General features: G+C 47.7%; 1 protein-coding gene across 8 annotated transcripts in view; it reads right to left on the reverse strand.

The window, feature by feature from the left end:
* The window catches only part of LOC141106560 (NACHT, LRR and PYD domains-containing protein 3-like), a 196,570-nt gene that overhangs the window by 156,706 nt on the left and 12,710 nt on the right, over positions 1–27,154 (reverse strand). For 4 of the 8 annotated variants that reach the window (XM_073597426.1, XM_073597422.1, XM_073597421.1 and 1 more), the window contains 2 exons: positions 16,188–16,383; positions 16,028–16,095 (listed from right to left, as the gene is read on the reverse strand). The exons of 2 other annotated variants lie outside the window; for them this stretch is intronic. The gene's annotated coding sequence lies outside the window, so the exon portion shown is untranslated. Of the gene's footprint in view, positions 1–16,027; positions 16,096–16,187; positions 16,384–27,154 lie in introns of those variants that run through there. 2 more of the 8 variants (XM_073597424.1, XM_073597427.1) reach the window with 2 other exon arrangements.

The raw sequence follows: 27,154 nt of genomic DNA on the forward strand, positions 1-27,154 counted from the left end.
AAACTGACGTTTTTTCAGGAGCAGTGATTTTAATAATGCTTAAAGTCAAACAATAAAAGTGTAATATCCCTTTAAATTTCGTACCTGGGGGGGTGTCTATAGTATGCCTGTAAAGGGGCGCATGTTTCCCGTGTTTAGAACAGTCTGACAGCAAAATGACATTTCGAAGGAAAAAAAAACATTTAAAACTACCCGCGGCTATTGCATTGCCGACAATACACATAGAAGTTCATGGATAAAAACGGCATGGGAATTCCCCACAGGGAAACCCCGAACCAAAATTTAAAAAAAAAATGATGTGGGAGTCCCCCTAAATTCCATACCAGGCCCTTCAGGTCTGGTATGGATATTAAGGGGAACCCCGGCCAAAATTAAAAAAAAAAAAAAACGTGGGGTTCCCCCTAAATTCCATACCAGACCCTTCAGGTCTGGTATGGATTTTAAGGGGAACCCCGCGCCAAAAAAAAAAAAAAAAAAAAACGGCGTGGGGTCCCCCCAAAAATCCATACCAGACCCTTATCCGAGCACGCAACCTGGCAGGCTGCAGGAAGAGAGAGGGGGACGAGAGTGCGGCCCCCCCTCCTGAACCGTACCAGGTCACATGCCCTCAACATTGGGAGGGTGCTTTGGGGTAGCCCCCCAAAACACCTTGTCCCCATGTTGATGAGGACAAGGGCCTCATCCCCACAACCGTGGCCGGTGGTTGTGGGGGTCTGCGGGCGGGGGGCTTATCGGAATCTGGAAGCCCCCTTTAACAAGGGGACCCCCAGATCCCAGCCCCCCCCTGTGTGAAATGGTAAGGGGGTACTTACCCCTACCATTTCACTAAAAAAGTGTCAAAATAGTTAAAAATGACAAGAGACAGTTTGACAATTCCTTTATTTAAATGCTTCTTCTATCTTCCTTCATCTTCTTCTTCTCGTCCCCCCCTCTTTTCCTGCGGCCTGCCAGGTTGCGTGCTCGGATAAGGGTCTGGTATGGATGAACCCCACGCCGTTTTATTTTTTTTGGCGCGGGGTTCCCCTTAAAATCCATACCAGACCTGAAGGGTCTGGTATGGAATTTAGGGGGAACCCCACGTCATTTTTTTTTTAAATTTTGGCTGGGGTTCCCCTTAATATCCATACCAGACCTGAAGGGCCTGGTATGGAATTTAGGGGGACTCCCACTTCATTTTTTTTTTTTTTTAATTTTGGTTCTGGGTATCCCTGTGGGGAATTCCCATGCCTTTTTTATCAATGAACTTCTATGTGTATTGTTGGCAATGCAATAGCCGCGGGTAGTTTTAAATGGCTTTTTTTCCTTCGAAATGTCATTTTGCTGTCAGGCTGTTCTAAACACGGGAAACATGCGCCCCTTTACAGGCATACTATAGACACCCCCCAGGTACGAAATTTAAAGGGATATTACACTTTTATTGTTTTACTTTAAGCATTATTAAAATCACTGCTCCTTAAAAAACGTCCGTTTTTAAAACTTTTTTTTGCATTGATCCATGTCCCCTGGGGCAGGACCCAGGTCCCCAAACACTTTTTATGACAATAACTTGCATATAAGCCTTTAAAATTAGCACTTTTGATTATTCATGTTCGTGTCCCATAGACTTTAACGGTGTTCGCGTGTTCGAGCGAACTTTTTTCCTGTTCGCATGTTCTGGTGCGAACCGAACAGGGGGGTGTTCGGCTCATCCCTATTCAGGAGCGACAATGTGTATTAGCTGAAAAAAAAAATAATAAATTTCAAGGTCAATGCTTGTAAAAAATAGGAAAAAAAAAATAAAAATGTATATAACTTGGGAATAACCCCTAGCCATAAAAATACTCACAACTACCATGCAGTAAGAGCGCAATGGTCAGGGCTGGTGGCTCCCCATGGGGGCATCTTTTCTGGGAGCTGTGCCAGCGACCGGCGCAAGTGGGACCCCCCCACATGACAACACTGGGGGTGGACAGAATTCCAAAGGGGGGTGGTCCCTAATATGGATTGTGTGGGTGATTTTGAGACATCTTGAGGGGTATCTAGAAAAAAATGTGAGAGTGAATGGAATGACGTGTAAAAAAAAAATTAAAAAAAATGAATAAATGTAGATGTGAAAATGTATGTCTAATGTGAAGGTAGCATATTAAGCCTGTGTCAGGGATGGTAACTGTGAAAAACAAAACCAGTAAAATCAATTGTAATGTGTGATATGCAAATCCAAAATGAAAATAAAGTCCAAAAAATGTTAGTGAGTGCATTGTCTTGAATGCCTTACCTAGTGCTGGGAGGTATAAAACAATAAGGTGAAGTGCTGGTTGCCGACAGTGTGTGTGGATATAGACGAGCTGTTCAAGCCAATAATCCTTTATACAGTACTGCCCGTCACTTCACCACCCATCATCAGCAAAATATTTCTGATCTCAATGTGTGGATTATTGAATCCATATCAGACCAATTCACTCCAGCTGAAAGGTTTCAACGTTTATGTAGGCAAGAAACTTTCTGAATATACACGTTGAATAGTATGACACCTAATGGCCTCAACGAAAAGATCAACACAGTAATATAATTTTTTGTTTTATTCTACTGGTATAGCCATTATAACATGGTTTTTCTTTCTTTGCTTTTTATATTGTTTTCAGATGCATTATGGTCACATTTTTTGTTTGACAGTTATTAATTGTGTCATTTTAGGGTTTCTACAGACCTCCCTTCCTTACTTCTCTTTCCATCTTCCACCATTTCCTTCTGTTACAGTGCACCTTTCTTTATTTTTCTCATATATGCTTTCCTGCTCCTATTCATCAGGTGAGTCAGTATTTATGGTAATATCTAGACGCTTATCCTTAGAATATGTTTCTTATATAGCACACATATATGCATCATGCGGTCATACGGACCATTAGATTCTTCCACGGGCATGTTTTTTACAACAGCCCATGGGTACAGGTGGCCCCATCCATTTACATATGCACATGTTTATGTCCATATGTGTTTTTTATTTATATCTCCCTTATCTTATATTCCTTGTTTACACATCCCTCTCCCATTCCATCCCATACGACCTATAGACTCATGTGCGCATGTCATGTGTGCGTACTGTCCCAATCATTTCTCTCCCATACTGGTTTGTGTATAGTTCATTAGTTCACTAGTCTATTCATCTACACATTTATATTAATTCTGCATGTCTCTTTATGATCCATGTTGACCCTATGTGGACAATTCCATCTATTATTACTATTCCTTGTACATTTCTTTACAACCTACCATCTACTTGTCCATCAGTAGGTTTCCTATTTCATTTTTATTTTTATATTTATTTTCATTTTTATCCTTATCTTTATCATTTTTATCTTTATCATTTTTATTTCCATTATTATTTTTTATTTTTATTTTTATCTTTATTAATCTTTTTATTTTTATTTTTATCTTTTTTATCCTTACCCTTATCCCACTTGTCCTAATTTTTCCTTTTATTTTCTCTTCTCCTTTTCCATTAAGGTATGATTTTTTTTACCATTCTAGTATTATTAATATATTTGTAACCATTTTTTAAACTACTCCCCTATATATCTCAATACTGTTAGTATTTCCCGCCGACGCCGTTGCTTAGCGACGAGCGTCAGCCTATATATATGATGGTGTTGTACTTCTAGTATCACAGTCCCAACGTTATACACCAAAAAAAAATCCTAAAATTGTACAACCTTATATTTTACTCAAAAATAGCAAAAATAACCTCATAAGAAAATGACAGATGTCAATAGATGGAACTCAAACATCATCATGAGAGAGTGACAAATACAAGTGGATTCCAACAAGTCTCTAAGGTTATCACAGTTCAAATGTGGGGGTGATCTCAGAACGTATATGAGGGTCTCATCCTGCTAGGTGAATGCTCAAAACAAGGGAAATTCTTCTTACATTTGACTATAAGAGATGTACATAAAATGCCCTTACCAGAGCCGGTGGACTCACTGGCCGTTGGCGTTGAGTCATGCAGGCTTTTACCATTTGAACGGTAGAGTTAAAGGTGTCTCCGATCCTGGGGTGGGGGCTGAGATGTGTCTCACCACTTTAAATCCTCCTGGATGGGACCTCGTCCTCTTGGATGGGGAAACGCCTTCCGTAGTCAACTGGAATCCGTTTCCCCATGTTAATATATGCCTTACCCCTACTGAGTTTTTGTGAGTAGCCATTTGGCCGTTCTTTTTTAAATTTATCTAATAAAGTTGCATTTGATACTGCACTTAGATTGGCGCACCTTGTTTTCCTCTACATTACCTTCCAGAGTTTTTGCTTCAACTCTCAAGGGAGCTGCCGCTGGTGCATACCGTCATCTCCATTTGAACTTTTTAATCACCACTTGGGACTCTCCACTTTTAGTGTGTATGTGTTTGTATATAAACATTATCCTCTCATATACGCATACAGGGCCGGACTTACCATAGGGCTTGAGTGGGCTCAAGCCCATGGGCCCCGTGGCCCCCAGCCAAGTGTACCTCGGCTATACTCGGCTACTTCCACTCACAATCACGCCTAGTCCCGCCATATGATGGACACAACACAGGGACTGGGCGTGACTGTGAGCAGAGCTAGCAGAGTACACTCGGCTAGCTCCGGCGGTGGTGCTCGGCTCACAGTCATGCCCAGTCCTGCCATTGGACCTGTGTTATGTCCATCATAGGGCGGGACTGCGAGAGGAGCTGAGAAAAGCTGACAGAAGCCGAGATTCACAGGACCGGCTCTGTGTATCTCGGCGGCGCCATATTTAAACTGCAGTGATACTGACAAGTCGCTGCAGTTTAAGTGTAGCCTGGGCAAGGCTGCAAATGACATGGACAAGGCCACAGATGGACACTGGCAAGGCTGCAGATGGAGGCTGCAAGGCTGAAAATGACACTGACAAGGCTGCAAGGCTACAAATGACACTGACAAGGCTACAAATGACACTGACAAGGCTGCAAATGACACTGACAAGGCTGCAAATGACACTGACAAGGCTGCAAGGCTGCAAATGACACCGACAAGGCTGCAAATGACACTGACAAGGCTGCATATGACACTGACAAGGCTGCATATGACACTGACCAGGCTGCATATGACACTGACCAGGCTGCATATGACACTGACCAGGCTACAAATGACACTGACCAGGCTACAAATGACACTGACAAGGCTACAAATGACACTGACAAGGCTACAAATGACACTGACAAGGCTGCAAATGACACTGACAAGGCTGCAAATGACACTGACAAGGCTGCAAGGCTGCAAATGACACTGACAAGGCTGCAAGGCTGCAAATGACACTGACAAGGCTGCAAGGCTGCAAATGACACTGACAAGGCTGCAAATGACACTGACAAGGCTGCATGGCTGCAAATGACACTGACAAGGCTACAAATGACACTGACAAGGCTACAAATGACACTGACAAGGCTACAAATGACACTGACAAGGCTACAAATGACACTGACAAGGCTACAAATGACACTGACAAGGCTACAAATGACACTGACCATGCTGCAAATGACACTGACCATGCTGCAAATGACACTGACCATGCTGCAAATGACACTGACCAGGCTGCAAATGACACTGACAAGGCTGCAAATGACACTGACAAGGCTGCAAATGACACTGACAAGGCTGCAAGGCTGCAAATGACACTGACAAGGCTGCAAATGACACTGACAAGGCTGCATGGCTGCAAATGACACTGACAAGGCTGCAAATGACACTGACAAGGCTGCAAGGCTGCAAATGACACTGACAAGGCTGCATGGCTGCAAATGACAATGACAAGGCTGCAAATGACACTGACAAGGCTGCAAATGACACTGACAAGGCTACAAGGCTGCAAAAGAAAAGCCTGGAGCAACAGCATGCAATGATGTATGCAAAGGGCGCCCATGACAGTGGTAGCAGTGAAAGGGTTAAGGTTAAGGTGCTACAGTGGAGCCAAGGGGGAGGGAGGATTAGGGGAGGGGCTATTTAAAAGGGGTTGGGTAGGACATCAGAAGATTCAGGAAAGTTTTCAGGAAGGTTAGTGCTGTACCATGGCTAGTCTAGAGGGGCTTATGGCCCAGTTGCGTGAGGAAGCGGCGGTGCGGGGTGCTGAGTGGCTGCAGGAGACGATCGCAGCCGCGCTCCAAGGTTCCACACTGCAGGCTAGTGGGGGAGAGAGAAGCGGCACCAGAGCGCGCCGCTCTCATCCGCCTGAGCGGTTCTCTCCGGACCGTGTGACGTCAGCACAGCGGCACTCGGGTAGTCAGTCTGCCAGACTCCTGGGGGGCCCACCGGCCAAACGAGCGGCGGGAAGAGAGCAGGTCAGTGGGCGTGCGGCCCCGGCAGGACAGGAGTGGAGCCAGGCAGGGGAACAGTCCAGAGTGAGGCCTACCAGCAGGAGACACGCGGAGAGCGCAAGCCCCGCCCCCAGAATGACGGCAGGGAGCTCCGCCATCGCGGCCACAGCACTGCCTGGAGGGGTCCCTGGGCCTTCTAGTTCCTCGGCAGGGGACAGGCAGAATGGAGAGAGAAGCAGGACTGGCCTACCACCTACAAGAGCGGAGGCCGGCAGGACTGCGGTAGCCCACACCGGTCCTGGGAAGGCTGCCCAGAAGTCCACAGGAGGTTTCGCTGCGTGGAGGAAAGGAAGGATGGCGAACAGTGCGGCAGCCGCGGTCAATATCACGGGCGGGCCTACATCTGATGCGGGAGAAGAATCGGGTTGGAGCGGGAGAGAAGAGATGTCTGGATCAGAGGAGGATGCGGCCCCGCTTCCCAGGAGGATGGGGCCAGGAGAGAGCAGACGGTCGGCTGATGGGGCGACACCTATGCAGCCCGGTGAGTTATCACATGTTATTTCAAATACTAGTTTAAATAATGAGGTGATGGCAGGAGTTGGGGTTGGAGGGTCAGGAGAAAGCATGGTAGGAACTGCTACAGTGGGAGGGGCTCTGGGTTTTTTGGGGTTTTTAACAGGAATAAGCAGGTTCCAGCCGTGGTCGCGTTGCCCACTCAGGAGGCCTTGGCGAGTGGAGTTGCGCAGGGGAAGGACAAAGCAGCGCCGTCAGGGGAGGCTGCGGGGAGGAAAGACATCATTAGGCTGGCGGACGCAGCTCGCTGCGAAGTGTATGTGTGCTACGAAGGGCCATTAGGAGCTCACCTGAAACAGGAAGGGTGAGTATGTAGAAATATTTTCGTTACTGCCCTTGGAAAAGTTCAACCTTGATAGAGTCAAGCCAGATGATTCCAAGAAGGAGGATGAAGAGTAGAGGAGGTATAGGCTGATACCCAGGACATTTACAAATTGGTTGCAAGCATTTGCAATTATGGCGAGTGTTATAGGGGAGAAGCAACCGGAGCACTGTTCGGCGCTTTTCTGCTATCAGGACACGATAGGGGAAGCGTATAGAGTATATGGCGGTACGGCATGGTTGAGGTACGATGAACAGTTTAGGCAGCGGAGAGCGGTACGCCCGGAGCTACGTTGGGACCATATAGACATCAGCCTGTGGATGCGTTTGTTGACGATGGTGAGGGTGCCGAACCAGTTTTTTCAGGGGGGAGCCGGTGGACCTTCAGCCCAGGGACATTAGGCTGGAAACAAAAAAGGGGTTTGTTGGCAGTATAACATGGGGGGCCTGTAAATTCAGAGGAACATGTAAGTTTAAGCACGAGTGCTCGGGCTGCGGGGAACGCATCCATCATCCAGATGTTTTAAGCAAGGAAAAGGTCGACAAGGAGAGGCTGGGAACAAAAGGGAGGACTCCAGTGATAGTGGAAAGGATGCGGCCGTTTCTCGGTAAGTACCCTGACAGGAAAGCGGCACTGCTATTAGAAGAGGGTTTTGCGGTGGGCTTTCGGATTCCATGCACTTTATCGGCGATCCCCCCAGTGCCCAAAAATTTAAAGTCAGCCCTGCAACATCCGGAAGTGGTTTCGGAGAAACTACAGAAGGAGGTTGCATTGGGTAGAATGAGTGACCCTTTTCCAGTAGCGCCAATGGCTGATTTGGCGGTATCACCTCTGGGCGTGGTGCCCAAAGAAGAGCCCAACAAATTCAGGCTCATTCATCATTTATCCTTCCCAAAAGGGGATCCGTGAATGATGCCATAGACCAGGAAGCGTGCTCAGTGACATATACGTCATTTGATGCCGCTGTAAGGTGGGTGCGCCACTATGGAAAAGGGGCTTTGATGGCGAAGGCAGATGTGGAATCAGCTTTTCGACTGCTGCCAGTTCACCCGGATAGTTTTCGGTTGCTAGGGTGCCATTGGAATGGTGGATTCTATGTAGATCAATGCCTAACAATGGGTTGTTCGGTATCGTGTGCGATATTCGAACAATTCAGCTCCTTCGTGGAATGGGTTGTAAGGGATGTATCCGGAGTGAATTCAATAATTCACTACTTGGATGATTTCTTATGCATAGGCCCGGCCTCTTCTAGAGTTTGTGCGGTGCTACTGGCTTCATTGCAGCATATAGCAGGAAGATTTGGCATTCCATTGGCAGATGAAAAGACGGAGGGACCCTGCTCGGTCATCACGTTCTTAGGCATCGTACTAGATTCTGAGGTGATGGAATGCAGATTACCAGAGGAGAAGTTGGAGGATTTGAAAAAAGAAGTCGCAGGTTTGATAGGACTAAAAAAGGTACAACTGAGAAGGTTACAATCGGTGTTGGGCAAGCTGAATTTTGCTTGCCGCATACTACCGATGGGGAGAGTGTTTAGTCGCCGGCTGGTGGCTAGCACGAGTGGGATCAAATCGCCAAAACATTTTGTACATTTAGTACAAACGCATAGGGAGGATCTAAGGGTATGGAATACCTTTCTGGAATCCTTTAACGGTAGGGCAATGTGGATGTCAGGACCAGTCAGCAATTTTGACTTGGAACTGTTTACTGATGCCGCAGGATCAACAGGTTTTGGGGCGTTTTTTCAAGGGCAATGGAGCACAGGTCCATGGCCACAATCTTGGGTAAAAGAAGGCTTCACGAAGAATCTGGTTTTGCTGGAACTGTTTCCAGTGGTTCTGGCGGTGGAATTATGGGGTGCATCGTTCAGGGATCTGAAGGTGCGCTTTCATGGGGACAATCTGGGGGTGGTGCAAGTGATAAACAGGGTCACGGCGTCATCTCCGCCGGTGATCAGGCTGCTGCAACACTTATAGGGCGTACATACGGTCGGACTTTGTTCGGACATTCCGACAACAAAATCCTAGGATTTTTTCAGACGGATGTTGGCTCAAACTTGTTTTGTCTACACACGGTCACACAAAGTTGTCGGAAAATCCGATCGTTCTAAACGCGGTGACGTAAAACACGTACGTCGGGACTATAAACGGGGCAGTGGCCAATAGCTTTCATCTCTTTATTTATTCTGAGCATGCGTGGCACTTTGTCCGTCGGATTTGTGTACACACGATCGGAATTTCCGGATTTTGTTGTCGGAAAATTTTATCTCCTGCTCTCCAACTTTGTGTGTCGGAAAATCCGATTGAAAATGTCCGATGGAGCCCACACACGGTCAGAATTTCCGACAACACGCTCCGATCGGACATTTTCCATCGGAAAATCCGACAGTGTGTACGGGGCATTAGTGTTAAGATGTTTACACTGAATGTTTTCATTCATGCTGTTCACTTACCAGGGGTGGAGAACGTTATTGCTGATGCGTTGTCTCGCTTCCAGTGGGACAGGTTCCGAGAGTTGGTGCCGGAAGTGGAGCAACAGGGGGTGCCTTGTCCAGACTGGCTGTGGGAGATTGCACTGGCGTCGTCGAGGGATGGATTAAGCGGTCGGTAAGTGGGGCTACTTGGGCAGCATACACCAAGGTATGGCAGGAGTGGATGTCCTTCGTACAAGTTTTGGGGGAGGAGCCTATAGGGCAGGGAATACGTTCGCTGTTGCTGTATTATGTGGCAAGAAAATTGAACGAGGGTGCATCGGTATCAGTGATTAATACACAGTTAGCTGGTTTGGCTTTCCTTTTTAAGCTACAAGGGCAGCCCGACGTTACCAAGAATTTTTGGGTGAGACAAGCATTAAAGGGTTATCGGAGGGTGGTGGTCAAGCGCGATTCGAGGAGACCGGTAACTTTTGAGATATTGGGGGGTATTGTGGAGCAACTGGTGGAGGTTTGTTCATCTGCATACGAAGTTATTTTGTTTAAGGTAGCTTTTGTGTTAGCATTTTTTGGTGCATTTAGGATAGGGGAGTTGGTTAGTCCTTCCAAAAAAGTGCAAGGGGGAATTGGGTTAAAGGAGGTTACACTTGAAGAGGATGGGGTATCGATATTCTTAAGGAAGTCTAAGACGGATCAGGGGGGGAAGAGGCAGGATGGTGCAAGTTTATTCCATTCAGGGATCCCCCCAATGCCCTGTGGGCGCAGTCAGGGAATTCTTGAAGGTTAGGCCGAATTTTCAGGGCCCTTTTTTAGTGCAATTAAATGGGAATATGTTATCACGTTTTCAGTTTGTAGCTGTTTTTAGGAAATGTTTGCATGGTTTGGGACTGGAGGAGCAGGATTTTTCATCACATTCATTTAGGATAGGAGCCGCGACAGAAGCAGCCAGATTGGGTATGGATGTGGAGTTAATAAAACGGATTGGGCGGTGGGAATCTAACAGATTCCAATCTTACGTGCGACCGCAATTGGCGGTAAAATTGTAAGGGGACAGGGTTGTTTTGTTGCGAATGGATATGTATTGGAAGCAGCGTTTATGGCCGGTGGTATAGTCGTGCATTAGTCAATGTTGAGCATGGTGTTTGTTTTCTTCTAATTTCAGGTGCAGCGCCAAGAATGGTCTGGATTATGGGCCATTCTTATGTATGTTGGGGGGCACGGAGGGGAGACGCTCGGCCTGAGGGTAGGCAGTTAAGTTTTGATAGACGAGAAGTGTATATAAAATGGTTGGGTATACCAGGGATGTTGTGGGGTAGGTTGGTTCAAGAGGTACAGCGATATGCAAACAGGGAAGGCCCTCCAGATGTTCTAGTAATACATGTTGGCGGCAATGATCTCGGCATTCGCTCGATGATAGACATCACGCGAGATATTAAATTTGACGTTTGGCGCTTAATGAAAGAATTTCCGAAAATGATCACTGTCTGGTCGGACATGGTTGCCCGGATGTTTTGGAGAATGGCCAGGTCAGTGGAGGGTGTGAATAGAGCAAGGAGGAAGATTAATAGGGAAGTGAGTAAATTTGTGGTCAGTAATGGGGGGTTGGCAATTCGGCATTGTGAACTGGAATTTGAGACATGGAGGTATTTAAGACATGATGGGGTACATCTTAATGAGGTGGGTACAGATTTGTGGGCTTTAGGCTTACAAGATGGTATACAGCGAGTTATTCGGGTGTGGAGGAGCACCCAAGAGTAAGGTATTACTATTGGGATGCTGTGGCGGGCGTTGGTCTGGGCAAGGGAAGGAAGATGGCTAAAAAAGTAAGAGTGGGGATCAAACGTTGATATGAGTCCGGAGGTTTTTGGTTCCCGGTTAACGGAGGTTAGCTGGGAAGTGATAATGGGGCACTGCGGTCACGGCAGTCTCTGAGCCAGCTTGTCGGCTTGAGGCCTATTGGAGAGTTTTGGATTAGGGCTGCAGTGCTATAGTTATGGCCATCAGATTGATTTGCTAAAGCTATTGCTCAGACCAACGCTCTTTTTTGATTTAACAGGTTGTGTAACAGATGTTTTTGTTTATTGTTTTTTCCGATGACAGAATTTCTCTATTTTTATATTAAAATAGATATGCTAAAAAAATAAAGTAGGCTGCTACGGCCTTTGTTTTTGTTACTCCAAAAGCTGGTGTGGTCTGATTTATTTGGAGTAGAAGTATAAGGGTTTTGGTAATGGTTAAGACATCTGTTATCCAATAGTCATGACACTGACAAGGCTGCAAGGCTGGAAATGACACTGACAAGGCTACAAGGCTGCAAATGACACTGACAAGGCTGCAAATGACACTGACAAGGCTGCAAATGACACTGACAAGGCTGCAAATGACACTGACAAGGCTACAAATGACACTGACAAGGCTACAAATGACACTGACAAGGCTGCAAATGACACTGACAAGGCTACAAATGACACTGACAAGGCTACAAATGACACTGACAAGGCTGCAAATGACACTGACAAGGCTGCAAGGCTGCAAATGACACTGACAAGGCTGCAAGGCTGCAAATGACACTGACAAGGCTGCAAATGGACACTGTGCAAGGCTGCAGATGGACACTGATAAGGCTGCATTGATGAGCATTTAAATGTAAGTTTTTTTCCTTAAGTGCTAGTTCACACCAGACGCAGTTCCGTTCAGTTCCGCACGCTTTTTTCTGCACAAATGACACTGACAAGGCTACAAGGCTGCAAATGACACTGACAAGGCTGCTTGTGTGTGTGTGTCATATATATACACATGTGGGGGGTGCACGTGTATAGGTATGAGGGGGGACTGCGAGCGTACAGGTGTAAGGGGGACAGAGCGTACAGGTGTGAGGGGGACAGAGCGTACAGGTGTGAGGGGGGCTGCGAGCATACAGGTGTGAGGGGGGACAGAGCGTACAGGTGTGAGGGGGGACAGAGCGTACAGGTGTGAGGGGGACAGAGCGTACAGGTGTGAGGGGGCTACGAGCGTACAGGTGTGAGGGGGGACAGAGCGTACAGGTGTGAGGGGGGACAGAGCGTACAGGTGTGAGGGGGGCTGCGAGCGTACAGGTGTGAGGGGGGACAGAGCGTACAGGTGTGAGGGGGGACAGAGCGTACAGGTGTGAGGGGGACAGAGCGTACAGGTGTGAGGGGGCTACGAGTGTACAGGTGTGAGGGGGGCTGCGAGCGTACAGGTGTAGGGGGGCTGCAAGCTTACAGGTGTGAGGGGGGACAGAGCGTACAGGTGTGAGGGAGACTGAGAGCGTACAGGTGTGAGGGGGGACTGAGAGCGTACAGGTGTGAGGGGGGACTGAGAGCGTACAGGTGTGAGGGGGGACTGAGAGCGTACAGGTGTGAGGGGGGACTGAGAGCGTACAGGTGTGAGGGGGGACTGAGAGCGTACAGGTGTGAGGGGGGACTGAGAGCGTACAGGTGTGAGGGGGACTGCGAGCGTACAGGTGTGAGGGGGGGCTGCGAGCATACAGGTGTGAGGGGGGGCTGCAAGCGTACAGGTGTGAGGGGGGGCTGCGAGCGTACAGGTGTGAGGGGGGGCTGCGAGCGTACAGGTGTGAAGGGGGGCTGCGAGCGTACAGGTGTGAGGGGGGCTGAGGCACTGAAGGACTTGGTGGGATGGCTATTGGGCAGATTCGGTAGGATGGCCAGTGGGCGGGCCCTGGGGAATATTGGTGGTCAGGCCCAGGCCTAAAGATGCATAAGGGGCCCCACTATTTCTGATGGCTGCCCTGAGTACATCTCTAACACATGCACATGTACTTAGCTTGACTCTGTGGATACCAGAGGCCCCCTCCACTCCAAATCAGAGTTTCTGGCGTGGTGATGTAAGGGGGAACTCTGTGAACGGTGATGTAAGGGGGAACTCTGTGAACGGTGATGTAAGGGGGAACTCTGTGAACGGTGATGTAAGGGGGAACTCTGTGAACGGTGATGTAAGGGGGAACTCTGTGAACGGTGATGTAAGGGGGAACTCTGTGAACGGTGATGTAAGGGGGAACTCTGTGAACGGTGATGTAAGGGGGAACTCTGTGAACGGTGATGTAAGGAGGGGGTCTGGTGACCAGTAACCCCCTTACATCAGAGTTTCCCTTTAACCAGAATACACAGCAATCCCCCTTAGCTCCAGAAGGCTGCCCACTGCCTTCCCTGGTGGCAAAGTGATCTGACTGTTGTGATTATTATTATTATTATTATATTATTATACAGGATTTATATAGCGCCAACAGTTTACACAGCGCTTTACAACTTGAGGGTAGACAGTACAAATACAATACACTTTAATACAGTAGGAATCAGAGGGCCCTGCTCGTTAATGCTTACAATCCAAGAAGAAAGGTCAAGAGATACAAGAGGTTATAACTGTGGGGGATGTGCTGATGGAGAAAATAAATGTACAGTTGTTTGGTGGGGACCAGATAGGCTTCTCTGAAGAGAGGAGTTTGTAGGGATCGTCTGAAAGTGGACAAAGTGAGAGAAAGTCGGACAGATTGGGGTAGAGCATTCCAGAGGATGGGAGAGGCTCTGGAGAAGTCCTGGAGGTGAGCATGGGATGAGGTGACAAGGGAGTTAGAGCAGGAGGTCTTGGGAGGAGCGAAGAGAATGATTAGTAAAAGGTCAACTGGTCAGTTGGTCAAGTGCGCCCCTTCTGCTCGAGCTGGACTTTGTTGGACACCAAGAGATTTCCTTGATCGATCGGGTAATAAAGACACCATAGACAATCATGGGTTATCAAGAATACAATATATGGAAGGGTAGTTACATGTTATATAGGGAAGCATGGGTATACAACACTAAGGGGCAGTCCCTTAGGACATCCAATCACAGAAGTACAAGTATCATGAGTTACACGTAATATGACATACATATTTGCATAGTATTCTGCCTAGAGATATGACTATAAGGTTCTTATCTAAATATACCTTCTTAACCTTTAACTTAAACTATAACACTCAGAACATTGGCCCTAGGCCAAGGTGCGAGGTGGGCAATGTCTCTCAATAATCTTCCGAGATATGTCTCACTTATGACCGCAAGCGGTTTCCTGCTAGCTGCTGCTGGAACATTCATTTACCAGAAATACATATTTTTGCAAATAAGCCTTGCAGGTGCATTTCAGCTTCTGCTGCTACAAGCAGTTTATAAGTTCATTTTAAAGCATTACTCTAACTTGAGTATCTGTAGGGTGAACCATTTCCTAACAATTAGGTTTGTATTTTTAGACTAGGTTAGTGATGTAGTTGGGGGCCAGGTTGTGGTTGGCTTTGTAAGTTATGGTTAGTATCTTGAATTTAATTCATTGGTTGAGTGGTAACCAATGGAGGGATTGGCAGAGGGGTATAGCAGACGCTGAACGGTTTGTGAGGTGGATGAGCCTGGCAGCAGCGTTCATTTATAAATACGAGGCATGTAAATAACTTTTTGGAGCTATCTTCAGGCCAGTTACATGACTCACGACGTCAGGCGGGGAGGTCACATGGGCACTCAGTCTCTCCTGCAGTAGCCCTGGAGAGCGGCCATGATTCATGTGACCGGCCTGAAGATAGCTCTAATACAGTATTTACATGCCTGGTTTTCATAAAACACTTATACAGTGTGGTATGCCTGGCTATAATAGAGGGGCTGGCAGTGACCATTTCTAAAATTTTATTTTGATTAAGTTTTTTTTTTTTTGTGGGGCCACCTTGACATCAACATCGGACAAAGATAAAGGTCTGGTATGTATTTTTACAGGGAACCTTTTTTGTTTTTCTTTTTTAGCATGGGGTCTCCTATTACCATCTATATCCGACCCTCATCTAGGATAAAGGTCTAATATAGATGAAGGGACTGACCAGTCACTGTGTTTACTAACAGAATGAGACAACAGGGTGCTGTCATTTCCTGGCAATTTACCAGCAAAAAGCTTCATGCACACAGGCATATGAATTTATGTACTGAATATATTCTGGCAGAAGTTGGCAGAAAAAAAAATGCCTCTAATCTTACATTTTCACTTACGTGTATGCGGGTTTACTGGCGTTTACAGGTGTACGGCGTTTAGAAAAAATTGAGCATAAAATCATTCTATTGGCTAGAATATTTACGTATTCTACCCACTAGAATAAATAGATGTGCTTTAACACGCATTTATACACGCTTAGGCACGTTCATGCGGAAATTACGCTGATAATCTCTTCTCCAAATGCAGCTTTGGGGCTTTCTTTATGCCTCTAAACGCTGCTCTTAAAATATGGATCTAAACGTCCAATGTGAATGGCCACATAGGCTAACACTGAACTGAACTTGAAGGCCAAACTGTGACTTCCTCCCCCCTCCATGAGTTGTTATAGAGTTTAGCAGCATAGGTTGCATGTCCTGCCGTGTTGCTCACCCTTCCTGCTGAAGAGCCCAAAGCGACCGCCTCTTCTACCTTCCCTTCGGCCCGACTCTGTATTTTACCTGCAGTAATGTTTAGATGAAGAGCAAAGAAGGTGAAAGGGAAATTTTAAGGACAAATTGTGTCAGATAGAAGAAGTATGAAAGGCTCCTACCATGGAATGATCTGATTACCGGAGACCTCCGACCTGTAATATATACCTGCAGACACGGCACAGGTGCCTCCAGCTTCCTGGATCAGTCCGGAATCTCAGAATGAGACGAAAACGTCTCTGGCCTTCTATAGAAGAACAGGTCTTTCCTGTACTGATGTTTTCTGATGAAATTCTTCCCCAACCATAACATATAGTGCTGGAAGCCAAGTACAAGGCAGATCATCAGAGGGCATTATTATTATTATTATTATTATTATTATACGAGATTTATATAGCGCCAACAGTTTACTCAGCGCTTTACAATGTATAAGGGGGACAACACAATTACAGTACAATACAAAAGGTACAGGAGGGCCCTGCTCGTAGAGCTTACATTCTAAAAGGGAGGGGGTGGTGGTACAAAAGGTAATATCTGCAAAGAATGATTTGATGGGGGTGGCTCAGGGACAGTTATGTGGGTGTGGGATAGGCTTCCCTGAATAAATGAGTTTTCAAGGATCTCCTAAAGGTGGACAGGGTAGGGGCTGATCGGACATACTGGGGCAGGGAATTCCAGAGGATGGGAGAGGCTCTGGAGAAGTCCTGAAGGCGAGCATGGGAGGAGGTAACAAGGGAGCTAGAGAGCAGGAGGTCCTGGGAGGAGCGGAGGGAGCGATTTGGGCGATATCTGCAGATGAGGTTGGTGATGTAGATGGGGGCGATGTTGTGAATGGCCTTGTATGTTATGGTTAGCATTTTGAATTTTACACGGTGGGGTAGGGGAAGCCAGTGAAGGGATTGGCAGAGAGGAGCAGCAGTCACGGATCGATTAGTGAGGTGTATTAGTCTAGCAGCAGCATTCATAATAGACTGAAGGGGGAATAGCCTGCTTAAGGGTAGGCTATTAAGAAGAGAGTTGCAATAGTCGAGGCGGGAAATAATCAAAGAGTGAATAAGTTGTTTTGTAGTGTCATTAGTCAGAAAGGGTCGAATTTTGGAGATGTTGCGGAGGTTAAGGCGGCAGGATTTAGCCAGTGATTGGATATGGGGGCTGAAGGAGAGGTCAGAGTCAAGGATTACACCCAGGACTCTGGCATGTGTGGAGGGACCAATGGTTGTGTTGTTGATATTAATGGTGAAGTCACAGGAGGGGGACCGTGAAGGAGGAAATATAACAAGCTCAGTTTTAGAAAGATTAAGTTTGAGGAAGTGGTGTGACATCCATACCGATATGTCATTCAGCAAGTTTGAGATCCGTGAGGAGATGGTGGGGGTGAGTTGGGGAGTGGAGAGATAGATCTGTGTGTCATCGGCATAGAGATGGTATTGGAAGCCATGGGAGGTGATCAACTGGCCCAGGGAAGAGGTATAGAGTGAGAAAAGGAGAGGCCCAAGGACAGAGCCTTGGGGTACCCCAACAGAAAGAGGAAGGGGAGCAGAGGAGGTGGAGTTGTAAGTGACGCTGAAAGTGCTCTGAGATAGGTAGGAGGAGAACCAGGATAATACAGAATCACGGAGGCCAAGGGAGTGTAATTTGCTGAGGAGCAGCAGGTGGTCAACTGTGTCAAAGGCAGCAGAGAGGTCTAAAAGTATGAGTATGGAGTAGTGGCCATTGGTTTTGGCAGTTATTAGGTCATTGGTGATTTTTAGTAGGGCAGTTTCAGTCGAATGTTGTAGGCGGAAGCCAGACTGTAGGGGGTCGAGAAGGTTGTTGTCCGTGAGGTAGCGACTCATTTGGTCATGAACAAGGCGTTCGATGAGCTTGGAGGCAAACGGGAGAAGGGAGATAGGTCTTAAGTTATTCAAACAGGTGGGGTCTAGTGAGGGTTTTTTGAGTATGGGGGTAACCAGTGCATGTTTGAACGGGGAAGGAAAGGTGCCGGAGGAGAGGGAGAGGTTGAAGATGTGGGTTAGGGAGTTGAGGATAGAGTGGGAAGGTGGTCGCAGCAATTGAGAGGGGACAGGGTCCAGGGGACATGTAGTGAGGTGTGCCATGGAGAGGAGTTTATCAACTTCTTCTGTGGTAACTGGGCAAAAGGAGGAGAGTATTGAGTGTGGTGTTGGACCTGATATGTTGGGTAGGGGAGGAATTTTAATGCTGGATATCTCCTTGCGAATTGTGTTGATTTTGCTATTGAAGTGGTTGGCAATATGTTGAGCGGTAAGCAAGTTGGTGGGAGGGGGCAGTGGGGGGTGAAGTAAGGAATTAAGGGTAGAAAAGAGTTGACGAGGTTTGGATGAGAGGGTTTTGATGAGAGTGTTGTAATAGGTTTGTTTAGCAGTGTGGAGGCAGGAGTTGTATTTGAGAAGGACAGATTTGTAGAGGGTAAAGTCTTGCAGGGATTTAGATTTACGCCATGCTCGCTCAAGAGCACGGCTGCGTCTCTTGAGACTTCTGGTGTCGTCTGTTTGCCAGGGTTGTGGCAGATGGGGCCTGGTTCTGCGTGTAGAAAGAGGAGCAAGTACGTCTAGGGAGGATGACAACGTGGTGTTGTAGATGGAAGTGGTTAGGTCTGGGCAGGACAGGGGTGCGATTTTGTCATAAAGGCCATCAGTAGCAGAGTGAAGAAGGGAAGGTTTGAGGTTGCGAAGGTTCCTGCGGGTAGTGGTTTGTGGGTTGGCAGCATGGGATATAGGAGACAAGGAGAGTGTGAAACGGATAAGGTTGTGATCAGAGAGAGGAAAGGGTGCGTTGGAGAGATTGCAGGGAGTGCAGCGATGGGAGAATACAAGGTCAAGAGTGTTGCCGTTGGAGTGAGTGGTGGTTTGTGTCCATTGTGTTAGGTTAAAAGAGGAGGTTAAGTTGAGTAGTTTAGAAGTGGTAGCATTATTAACATTGATTGGAATGTTAAAGTCACCTAGGATGATGGCTGGCACTTCAGATGAGAGAAAATAGGGTAGCCATGCAGAGAAGTCATCCAGAAAGCGTGACACTGGTCCAGGAGGCCGATAAATGACTGCGACCCTCAGACAAGCTGGAGAGAAAAGACGAATGCAGTGCATTTCGAAAGAGCAGGTGGAAAGAGAGGGAGGTGTGGGCAGTACCTGGAAGGTGCATTGTGGGGAGAGGAGAAGTCCGACACCACCTCCTTTTCGTCCACTGGGTCTGGTGGAATGAGTCCAGAGAAGGCCACTGTGGGACAGTGCAGCTGGAGAGGTAGTATCAAATTCCTGGAGCCAGGTTTCAGTTATAGCAAATAGATCAAGGGATTTGGAGAGGAAAAGGTCATTGACAGAAACTAGTTTGTTGAAGACTGAGCGGGCATTCCAGAGGGCACATGAAAGAGGGGGGCTGACTTGTGGAATCAGGGGAATTGGGATGAGAAGGTTGAAGTTGCGACTACTGTTGGAGGAGGTAGATGGCCGATCTTGGCGTTGGAAATTGGGTGTGGGAGGGCCGGGGTTTGGTGCGATGTCCCCAGACATTAGGAGTAGTAGGAGGGTGAGGGTGGTAAGGCGGGAGTGGGATTTATAGGAGCGCAGATGCTGTGGTGGAATGGACGTGGTGATACTGTGTGGGCTTAGAATGAGCAGGAGGTGGTAAGTGGAGTAATATTGAGTGGGCAGAAGAGAGGGAGATATATAAAGGGCATTCAATTCATGTCAATGAGTAGAGGCTTCTGATTGGCTGCTCTATGTTCTGTCCCCTCCACCCCGTATATACTGACTCTCCGCACAGAATATACCGGATAGAGGAGAAGCCGAGAAAAATGATTTTACTATGGAGTTTGTATAATCTACCGGTCATATGTCAGTAATTACTGAGATCCCTGCCAGAGCGTCTCCATACACTGCTCATTTCTGATATATCTCAGCACTGAGCTCCTCCCCCACCCCACCGCAAGGACATGGGATCCAAATTGACACAGAAGTACAATTGCATTTGAAGACATTGTTGTATTTTTTTCTGATTTTCAACCACTTTAGCTCCATTTCTAGCACTTTTCTTTTTTACATGTAACAATCTTTTTTTTTTGCTAGAAAATTACTTAGAACCCCAAAACATTATATATTTTTTTAAAGCAGAGGCCCTAGAATAAATAAATTGGTGGGTTTTGCAATTTTTTTGTCACACGGTATTTGCGCAGTAGTTGTCCAAATGCAGTTTTTTGGGGGGAAAAAACACTTTTTTTATTTAAATAAAAATAATTTAAAAAAACGACATAACCCAATTTTTCTGTAAAATATAAAAGATGATTTTACGCTGAGTAAATAGATACCAAACATGTCACACTTTAAAATTGTACACATTGTGCAACGGCGACAAACATCATCAATTTTACTATTCATAGGCAACGTTTAAAAGACTTTACAGGTTACCTCTTTAGATTTACAGAGGAGGTCTGGTGCTGGAGTTAGGCCTGATTCTCACCTATGCATTTTTAGTGCTTTCTTGCATTTTGCAGATTTGCACTATAGTCCATTTAACATGGTTTCATATGGAACACGTTCTGTAGTGCAAATCTGCAAAATGCAAAAAGCACTAAAAATGCATAGGTGTGAATCAGGCCTTACTGCCCATGATCTGATGTTTGTGGCTATATGTGTGGGACAATCACTATTTGCGTGTGTGCGGGACCAAAAGCACATGCCGGCTGGTTGCTGGGGTCTCTGGGTGGGATGGGAGCAGTGGCGTAGCGTGGGGGGTGCAGGGGGTGCCGTGGCCCTGGGCGCGATATTTAGGGGGGCGCCAGTATGTGTCACTGGCTGCCTCCTCCTAATTTCTAATTTTGTGTCCCCGGGCTCCGGCTGCCATGTTAAGTGTCCGGCACCCTGTGATTGGGTGTATGGGGGTCATGTGAGGCGTCCCGCCTCCGCACATGACCCCCATACGCCCAATCACAGGGCGCTGGATACTGAACATGGCAGCAAGCAGAGCACAGGGGAGAGAAGAACGTGAGCCGCCGCTGTGTTCTCCTCATCATCCGGATCGATGCAGCCAGGATAAGAAGGTGAGTGAGAGTCTTGTTACTGGGAGGGGGAGGGAGGGGGGCGAGAGAGAGAGACTGTAGGCAGGACAATGTAGTGTAATATAGTATGGAGGTCAGTGTAGTGGTCACTATGGGGGGCAGTGTAGTGGACAGTATAGTGTAGTGTAGTATAGTATAGTGGTTAGTGTAGTATAGTATAGTGGTTAGCATAGTGGTCAGTATAATGTAGTTTAGTATGGAGGTCAGTGTAGTATAGTGGTCAGTGTAGTGTAGTATAGTGGACAGTGTAGTATGGTGGTCAGTATAGTGTAGTATAGTGGACAGTGTAGTATAGTGGACAGTGTAGTATGGTGGTCAGTATAGTGTAGTATAGTGGACAGTGTAGTATGGTGGTCAGTATAGTGTAGTATAGTGGACAGTGTAGTATGGTGGTCAGTATAGTGTAGTATAGTGGACAGTGTAGTGTAGTGGTTAATGTAATGGACAGTGTATTATAGTGGACAGTGTAGTATAGTGGACAGTGTAATATGGTGGTCAGTGTAGTATGGTGGACAGTGTAGTATGGTGGACAGTGTAGTATAGTGGACAGTGTAGTATGGTGGACAGTGTAGTATGGTGGACAGTGTAGTATAGTGGACAGTGTAGTATGGTGGACAGTGTAGTATGGTGGTCAGTGTAGTATGGTGGTCAGTGTAGTATAGTGGTCAGTGTAGTATGGTGGTCAGTATAATGTAGTATAGTGGACAGTGTAGTATGGTGGTCAGTATAGTGTAGTATAGTGGACAGTGTAGTATAGTGGTCAGTGTAGTATGGTGGTCAGTATAGTGTAGTATAGTGGACAGTGTAGTATGGTGGTCAGTATAGTGTAGTATAGTGGACAGTGTAGTATAGTGGTCAGTGTAGTATGGTGGTCAGTATAGTGTAGTATAGTGGACAGTGTAGTATGGTGGTCAGTATAGTGTAGTATAGTGGACAGTGTAGTATGGTGGTCAGTATAGTGTAGTATAGTGGTCAGTGTAGTATGGTGGTCAAGTGTAGTGTAGTATAGTGGACAGTTAATGTAGTATAGTGGACAGTGTAGTATGGTGGTCAGTATAGTGTAGTATAGTGGTCAGTGTAGTATGGTGGTCAAGTGTAGTGTAGTATAGTGGACAATGTAATGTAGTATAGTGGACAGTGTAGTATAGTGGACAGTGTAGTGTAGTATAGTGGTCAGTATAGTGGACAGTGTAGTATGGTGGTCAGTATAGTGTAGTATAGTGGTCAGTGTAGTATGGTGGTCAAGTGTAGTGTAGTATAGTGGTCAGTGTGATGTAGTATAGTGGACAGTGTAGTATAGTGGGCAGTGTAGTATGGTGGTCAGTGTAGTGGTAAGTGTAATATAGTGGACAGTATAGTATAGTGGTCAGTATAGTGGTCAGTATAGTATAGTGGTCAGTGTAGTGGTCAGTATAGTATAGTGGTCAGTGTAGTGGACAATGTAGTGTAGTGGACAGTGTAGTTCTCAGTGTAGTGGTCAGTATAGGAATCATGTAGGTCAGTACTATTGTATTTGAAGGGACTCAGGGATAGCTAAAAGTCCGCAGGTTGGGGGGGGGGCGCAAATTACTTGCCTTGCCCCGGGTGCTGACAACCCACGCAACGCCACTGGATGGGAGAGCCTGAGAGAGCTGTGGAAGGCAGCAGGAAGGGGGAAATCACCTCCCACTGCTTGTAATAGCAACCACTCTTTTTACTTATACAAGAGAGCCGACCACTGGCTGTAAAACAAAATAGTACCGGGGTGATGCCTGCAGCACAACCAAAAGAAGTACAATGACCTACCAGGTACATGACTGTGCGCCAAGTGGTTAAATACCGCCTATGGAAAATATTGAATAGCAAAGTTTGTTGCTGTTTCATGAGCAGGCACAAATTTAGGGCCCCTTTCACACGATAAGCCCGCCCACCCACCTGCCATCCGATCTGCTCAAAACAGACGTATGGCGTTCGCTATCCATCTTGGCGGATCGGATGAGATCTGATGTAAACGGACATGCTGTCCGTTTTCATCTGATCTCCCCATAGAAATCAGTGGGGTTCTGACAGGTCCCTCCCTGCTCAGTGAGCGGAGACGGACCTGTCATCTGCCGGCTCAGCGGAGATAAACGGAGCAATCTCCCGCTGAGCTGGCGGACTCCACTGAGGGGATCTGCCCTGTGTAAAAGGGGCCAAAGGCTTGACATGTTTGGTATCTAATTACTTGGTGCTACTCCATTTAAAAAATTGGGTAATATATCTAAACTACACTATATTACCAAAAGTATTGGGATGCCTGCCTTTACACATTGGGCTCTTTGCTGCCACCTCTGGCAACTTTCTGCATGTGCACTCCTCTGTGTGCTGCCTGTAATGTATCATGGACTGCAGCTCCTAGCTGTGTCTCAGCCACATGTGGAAACAAGAGCTGGGCCTAGGAAGAGCATCTTACAAGTAAAGGGGGGTGGTGGTTATATACATGTGTGCCTGTGTGTGTGTCATATATACACATGTGGGGGGGCTGCAAGCGTACAGGTATGAGGGCGTCTGAGAGCGCACGGGTGTGAAGGGGGGGCTGAGAGCGCACGGGTGTGAAGGGGGGGCTGAGAGCGCACGGGTGTGAAGGGGGGGCTGAGAGCGCACGGGTGTGAAGGGGGGGCTGAGAGCGCACGGGTGTGAAGGGGGGGCTGAGAGCGTACGGGTGTGAAGGGGGGGCTTCGAGCGTACGGGTGTGAAGGGGGGGCTTCGAGCATACAGGTGTGAAGGGGGGGCTTCGAGCATACAGGTGTGAAGGGGAAGCTTCGAGCATACAGGTGTGAAGGGGAAGCTTCGAGCATACAGGTGTGAAGGGGAAGCTTCGAGCGTACAGGTGTGAAGGGGAAGCTACGAGCGTACAGGTGTGAAGGGGGGCTTCGAGCGTACAGGTGTGAGGGGGAGCTACGAGCGTACAGGTGTGAAGGGGGGCTTCGAGCGTACAGGTGTGAGGGGGAGCTACAACCGTACAGGTGTGAGGGGGAGCTACAACCGTACAGGTGTGAGGGGGCTGCGAGCGTACAGGTGTGAAGGGGGGCTGAGAGCATACAGGTGTGAAGAGGGGGCTGATAGTGTTGTGGAAAATTTTATTAATGTATATTGTCAGATGCCTCCCAGTGTCAGTTTTGCTGCAATACTCTCATGTGAGGGTATTCGCACATACAGACGCTGGTGGAAGACCATTGGACGTGGAAACCTTCCCGTGGACACGATAGAACTGTTGCTCTCTTAGGGATGTTAGATTATGCATTCATCAAGAGCTTGGCCACCGCATGGCGACTGCATTAATGACTCCGAGCATACATGTCTGCGTACATGGGGACTATAGCATAACTATATGAAAATTATGGCTCACTGAGCCATGGTTTTGTACGGTTCGCATCACTGGTAACAGTGGGAGTGTGCACACGGTTGTGTTCAAAGCCATGTGCTTGCCACATGGTTTTGCACACCACCGTCTGCACATGTCACTACTGTATTCCTATTTTGAATGTATACATGTCTTTGATTGGTTCTGTATTTGACCCTATTGGAAGGGTTTCTGTATTCTCACATCCTGTTACATCCTTATATGGTCATTCACATCCTGTGGTCATTTCCTGTGATGTCACTTGCAATGTAAGAAGTGATTGGCTGTTGGAACCATCACTTCCGGTTTGTGAAAGCTTTTGAGGTAATAAAAGAGCATGCAAGTTGGAGAAATTCAGTCATGCTGAGCTGAGAATGTAAGAAAGGAGCAGATGTCTGTTTACTGGAAGGGATGGGGAACGAGAGGGCAGACATACTTTCAAAAGGTAACATGCATTTATATCATTAGACGAAATTGTTATTATTATTAGAAACAGGAGATTTGGCTGTGTGCTCTGCATACAACCAAATTTCCATGACAAGAGCATACAGGTGTGAGGGGGGCTGAGAGCGTACAGGTGTGAGGGGGGGCTGAGAGCGTACAGGTGTGAGGGGGGGCTGAGAGCGTACAGGTGTGAGGGGGGGCTGAGAGCGTACAGGTGTGAGGGGGGGCTGAGAGCGTACAGGTGTGAGGGGGGGCTGAGAGCGTACAGGTGTGAGGGGGGGCTGAGAGCACACAGGTGTGAGGGGGGGCTGAGAGCACACAGGTGTGAGGGGGGGCTGAGAGCACACAGGTGTGAGGGGGGGCTGAGAGCACACAGGTGTGAGGGGGGGCTGAGAGCACACAGGTGTGAGGGGGGCTGAGAGCACACAGGTGTGAGGGGGGGCTGAGAGCACACAGGTGTGAGGGGGGCTGAGAGCGCACAGGTGTGAGGGGGGCTGAGAGCGCACAGGTGTGAGGGGGGCTGAGAGCGCACAGGTGTGAGGGGGGGCTGAGAGCGCACAGGTATAAGGGGGGCTGCGAGCGTACAGGTGTGAGGGGGGCTGAGGCACTGAAGGATTGGTAGGATGGCTATTAGGCGGATTCTTTGGGATGGCCAGTGTGTGGGCCCTGGGGAATGTTGGTTATCATTCAGGCCTAAAGCTGTGTAAGGGGCCCCACTATTTCTGATGGCTGTCTTGATTACATCTCTAATACATGCACATGTACTTAGCCTGACTGTGGACACCAGAGCCCCCACCCCACATCAGAGTTTCTGGCATTTCCCCTTAAATCAGTGTCCTCAGAGTTCCCATTTACATCAGAGTCTGCAGGATTTCCCCTTACAGTGCAAGGGAGAACTCTGCAGACCTTGTCATAAAGGGAACTCAGATGTAAAGGGCAATGCTGCAGAGAACAGACCCTGATGTAAGTGTGAATTCTGATGTAAAGTGGAACGCTGCGGACCATGATGTAAGGGTAAATGCTGCAGACTCTGGTGTAAGTGGGGGCTATGGTGACCAGAGACCACCTTACATCAGAGTTCCCTATTACACCAGAGTCCACAGCATTCCCCCTTACAACATGGTCTGCAGCATTCCCCTTTACATCAGAGTTCCCCTTTACATCAGGATTCCCCTTTACATCAGGGTCCACTCTGCGGACGGTGATGTAAAGGGGAACTCTGCGGACGGTGATGTAAGGGGGAACTCTGCGGACGGTGATGTAAGGGGGAGCTCTGCGGACGGTGATGTAAGGGGGAGCTCTGCGGACAGTGATGTAAAGGGGAACTCTGCGGACAGTGATGTAAAGGGGAACTCTGCGGACGGTGATGTAAAGGGGAACTCTGCGGACAGTGATGTAAAGGGGAACTCTGCGGACAGTGATGTAAAGGGGAACTCTGCGGACAGTGATGTAAAGGGGAACTCTGCGGACGGTGATGTAAAGGGGAAGCTCTGCGGACGGTGATGTAAGGGGGAGCTCTGCGGACGGTGATGTAAAGGGGAACTCTGCGGACGGTGATGTAAGGGGGAGCTCTGCGGACGGTGATGTAAGGGGGAGCTCTGCGGACGGTGATGTAAGGGGGAGCTCTGCGGACGGTGATGTAAGGGGGAGCTCTGCGGACGGTGATGTAAGGGGGAGCTCTGCGGACGGTGATGTAAGGGGGAGCTCTGCGGACGGTGATGTAAAGGGGAACTCTGCGGACGGTGATGTAAGGGGGAGCTCTGCGGATGGTGATGTAAGGGGGAGCTCTGCGGACGGTGATGTAAGGGGGAGCTCTGCGGACGGTGATGTAAGGGGGAGCTCTGCGGACGGTGATGTAAGGGGGAGCTCTGTGGACGGTGAAGTAAGGGGGAGCTCTGTGGACTCTTGTGTAAGGAGGGGGTCTGGTGACCAGAGACCCCCTTACATCATTGTTTCCCTTTAATCAGAGTACACAGCATTCCCCCTTAGCTCCAGAGGGCTGCCCACTGCCTACCCTGGTGGCAAAGTGATCTGACTTTTGTGATTATTATTATTATTATTATTATTATTCAGGATTTATATAGCACCAACAGTTTACACAGCGCTTTACAACTTGAGGGTAGACAGTACAAATACAATACACTTTAATACAGTAGGAATCAGAGGGCACTGCTCATTTACAATCGCTTACAATCTAAGAAGGAAGGCCAAGA

The sequence above is a fragment of the Aquarana catesbeiana genome, linkage group LG08 (assembly GCF_042186555.1).
Source record: "Aquarana catesbeiana isolate 2022-GZ linkage group LG08, ASM4218655v1, whole genome shotgun sequence".
NCBI lineage: Eukaryota > Metazoa > Chordata > Amphibia > Anura > Ranidae > Aquarana > Aquarana catesbeiana.